Consider the following 5,000-nt stretch of genomic DNA (forward strand, 5'->3'; position numbering starts at 1 on the left):
ATCTCTTTGGTGAGGCAGTAAATGAATTACAATGATTGAAATATTATAATGAAGAAGCCATATTTGTATATACGCGCTCACCAGCATGGAATTATATTGCAACTTTGCATTTCTGGAAGAAAAGCAAGAGCGGCGTCTAATGTTCATGCTAATTTCCTTGGTTTAAAACTGTGTAGCTACCTCTGCCTCCATTAGCGTCCCGCGATGCATGTAAATGGCTATATTAGTCTTGCTCACGGCATGTAATTTTCGTGACTGATTCTCCGTAAGCCTTTGACGTAGAGCGCTTGCAGAGCATTCGGAAGTGTGGCGAATGTTTACATCAGTCCCATCTTTCATTGTTGATAGCTGTCGATTGAGTCCGCAGTCATACGTCTCTGTCGGGCGGTCGGGCGGTCTCACTTTCTCTCTCTCTCTCTCTCTCTCTCTCTCTCTCTCTCTCTCTCTCTCTCTCTCTCTCTCTCTCTCTCTCTGTCTCTCTCTCTCTCTCTCTCTCTCTCTCTCTCGTCTCTCCCTGCGCTCTCTCTCTCTCCTCTTCTCTCTCCTATCTTGCTCTCTCTCCTGTCTCTCGCTGGCTCTCTCTTATCCTTAACAAACACATATACAGTGTGAGTGAGTGTGTGTGTGTGTGTGTGTGTGTGTGTGTGTGTGTGTGTGCGTGGTGTGTGTATGTGTGTGTGTGTGTGTGTGTGTGTGTGTATGTGTGTGCGTGTGCGTGTGTGTGTGTGTGTGTGTGTGTGTGTGTGTGTGTGTGTGTGTGTGTGTGTGTGTGTGTGTGTGTGTGTGTGTGTGTGTGTGTGTGTGTGTGTGTGTGTGTGCATCATAGAGACAAAGAAAGAAAGAGAAAGAGAGGGAGAGAAAGAGGGAGAGAGAGATAGATAACAGGAGGAGATGAGGAGAGAGAAAGAAAGAGAGAGAGAGATAGAGATAGAAAGAGAGAGAGAAAGAGAGAAAGAGAGAGAGAGAGTGGAAGGTGAAGGATAAGAAAGGGACAGAAAAAACAACAGAAAAAAGAGAAAAAAATCAAAGAAAAAGAAAGAAAGAAAAAAAAGCAAGCTCTCAGACCACTAAGAACAAAAGCCATAAGTCCTTGAAATACCCCCCCCCCTTCTCCCTCTCGGCTGTCTTCTCTATGCAACTTCTCAAGCGTTTCGGGAGATGCTCTCATTACAGCCTTTAGCCAGGTCGTCCGCGCCACAGGATGATGATCTTGCGTCGATGAAATACAGACAAGCGCGAAATATCAAGGAGTAAGTGAAATATATAGTTTGTTTATGAAAAGGATACGGACTTGTTTATGCAAAACAATGGATTTTTTATTTATTTATTTATTTATTTTAATGAAATACAAGCAGGCAGTGAACTCCCACACTGTCTGGGTTTCAGTTATACTTTGTTGAAAAATATGTAAATACTTTTATTTTATATAATTTCTGTCTAAAATTTCTCCCCTGTTAGTTTATATGCTCAGGCTGAATATATTTCCAAGCAGCTTTGACAGATAGTCGCTAGCTATTTCTTGTTTACTTTGTGGCTTTTATATAACGACAAATACAGTACACTTAATCATAAATAAATAAATATACAGCTAGTCTAACTGGTATCTCTGAGCTCTGTGAAAACGACTAGGGAGGAGGAGGAGGAGGAGGAGGAGGAGGAGGAGGAGGAGGAGGAGGAAGAGGAGGAGGAGGAGGAGGAGGAGGAGAAAAAAAGGAGGAGTAGAAAAAAAGGAAGAATAGAAAAAAGGAGTAAGGAAAAAAGAAGAAAAAAAGGAAGAAAGAGAGGGAGAAAAGAAAGAGAAGAAAGCGACGAAGGAGAAAAATAGCAAAGAAGAAAAAGGAGAGAGAACAAAGAAAATTTATATATAAAGTATAATTATTGTCTCAAACTTTTCTGAGAATACGAGCAGGGGGGTCAACTGGGAGGATGCAAGGGGGGGAGGGGGCACTTACTCCCTAGACACTGTTTAGCCCCACATGGTCTAGCCCCCGCCCTCTCCCCCAGGGGCACCACCCATCCATGACGCACACTGGTCGTTTTAATTGAATCCACGGCCAGAAGTCTACGGGACTTTCACACATTGTTTGAATATATACATTCTGTTTCTACCATATATTTTATCGAGAGTGTGACTTAGGATTCTCTTAGGCATACTAATATTCCATGGAGGAAAAGAAAAACACAGAACGATCAGTTTGTAATATGCATATATTCATATAAATAAATTGAATATCTATTGTCCCTTAAATATTCACTATAATGAATTATGCAATAAATCATATATAACACGTAATTATAGCTCTTTCATTAGCAGTTAATGTATTCAAAATTATATACAAATGATAACATAAAATGTAAAAATAAATCTGAAGCGTTTCGCACAAGACAGACATTTTCAACAGCATACTGTCACACATTATCACATTAACTTAAGAATGAGTATTACAATTATACATCATAATCACTTTCACTATCTCTGTCACATACATCTGGTTCCCGCAGGAGTTGCACAACTTCCGGATGGAATTGCTTTCTCTTATTTTGCTGTATTGGGCGACTGCTTGACACTACTGGGTCGGATGTCACTAGTAACCAATGCATTAGGTCCTTATTTATTCTTATCCTTGATGTTTTACAAGTATGATGTTCTCGCACATTTCTCAGTTCTTTATGTTTTTCTTCCATCCCTTCTTCTGATGAATGCCCTACTGGCACACAGAGTTCTTGAATAACAAGAACCATGCAGTATTTTGTGTACCGAGAGAGGCATGTAGTACCACGGATACTCAGAAATGAACAGTTCTGCCGTAGACATAGCATAGCTCTTATACTTTTCTGAGTTAATGTCAAAGCCGCAGTTGAGAGCTGTGAGGAGGACCCCGAGGCGTGAAATCAAATCTCTTACTTCTGCAGACTGAGGTACACTATCAGTTACCTCAAAAAACCGCCTTGCTGTATTTCCACAGTTTGTGTTTCCAGCTCCTTGGCTTGGCCTATCGACATTTAAGCCTAGTTGCTGTTTCAACTCTCTCTGTACCTCTTTTTCTCTTCAGCCATGATCTTTTATTTCATTTTCCTTTCACTGCCCAGGTTTTTATTTTCAGTCTATAACCAATGTGCAATACACTCCATGATGTTGACGAGGAGATGGAGTGGAAATATGCCATATGAAAGTGCCTCTCTGTGAATTACTTTGGCTCTCATGGCATTTAGGTCATTCATACATGACGGATTTGTTGGTGGGTTGCACATGTAGTAAGTAGCTGCAGAGGGTGTATTGGTTAAGGTGTGACATATGTTCCCGCCAACCATGATCACAATTATTTTATATTTTACTTCATGACTGCATGAATGTGTAGAGGTAATATTCTCTATTTCTGTTTTGACTGTCTCCTATTCTGATCTTGTTAAGGCTGCTGTTTCTTTATTGAAAGTCATTCTCAGGGGTCGACAGTAAAAAGGGGAAGAAGGAGCTGGATTATTCCACAATAGTGTATGGGAATCTGCAAGCAATAGTCGTGATGGACATATAAAAACTGAAAATATATTTTCTTCATTATGTCAGGGTATTCATTGTCATCATACCTGATATTGTAAACTGAATGGCACCCACTGCCATTAAATCCACATTTCCATAATAACGCAAATGCATTCATTCACTCTATTTTCTATGGTGTCAGTTGCAGGCTGCAATGGTACTAATAGCCTCATCGTGGTGTGGTCTACGAGAGCCTATAGTGGACATGTTGTTTTGAAGACATCTACATGTATATCATCAGGAAAGCTTTTTCCTTTCTCTTTTAGAAGTTTTATATATATATATATATATATATATATATATATATATATATACACATATATATATATGTATATATATAATATATATATATATATATATATATATATATATATATATATATATATATATATATAAATACACACATATATATATGTATATATATATATATATATATATATATATATATATATATATATATAGAGAGAGAGAGAGAGAGAGAGAGAGAGAGAGAGAGAGATTTCTGTTTGGATAAGTTGGTGTTTGCCATCATCGCAAGGGCCTGTGCAGATGGCGTCTTTATCTGGGCATTTATCTTGGATGGGCGATTGATTGTTGCGAGAATATTTTGGCAGAATTCAGAGGCATCAAGCCTACCGTCTTTGCGGTTGTTCATCTGGCTTCCAAATGCTAGTTCTTCAGCAGAATAACTAGAGCGTATCTCTTCAGTTCTTCCCCTCTTAGATCTGTCACTAGCCTCAGAAAATGGTTTCACTGGTCTCCCTGTTGAAAATGCACTGTTTAGATCTTGACATGCGCCATTCTCTCCTTCGTAATTTGTCCTATCATCCTCTTTCTCTAATTCTAGCTCTCCATCTAGCCTATTTTTGTTTTTTTCTATTTTTTTCGCGATGTCATCCGTCAGAATTTATTAAACTGTTTTTTAAATAATGCTAGGAATGAATTTTCCACAGTTTTCGTGTGTTTCTGTTTTTGCTGATGTTTTCTAATAAAGATGTTTATTATGGTGTCCAGTGTGTTATCATTACTGTCACTGAGATGCTTCTATGATCTCATTTCGCTTTATTGAAGTCTCCATCTAGAAAAAAAACTTGATGAATGATATGAAAGTTAAGTCAAATCTTATTTTTATATCCGATCTTTAGTTTTGACTATTATATTTTTTTATTTTCTTAATTATCAGTTCTCCTCTAAACTTCTTTTTTTCCTTTTTATTTATGTCACATGATCTTTCCTTATCTTTATATATTTTTCAGGTGAATTTTTACTACAATTGAGGCTTAGAAACATAATTATCTTAGGAGACAGATATAGAACAATATGATGTTTATAATCGGCAGGCAGAAATAATCATCAAATAGAAAACGTCTTATATAGGAAGAATCGCAGATATTCGCGGAAAATGACAAATTGATAGAATTGTATATTGCTTTTTCTATCCTTTTGGTGTAAATAAATGGCT

The sequence above is a fragment of the Penaeus monodon genome, chromosome 36 (assembly GCF_015228065.2).
Source record: "Penaeus monodon isolate SGIC_2016 chromosome 36, NSTDA_Pmon_1, whole genome shotgun sequence".
In the NCBI taxonomy this organism is placed as follows: Eukaryota; Metazoa; Arthropoda; class Malacostraca; order Decapoda; family Penaeidae; genus Penaeus; species Penaeus monodon.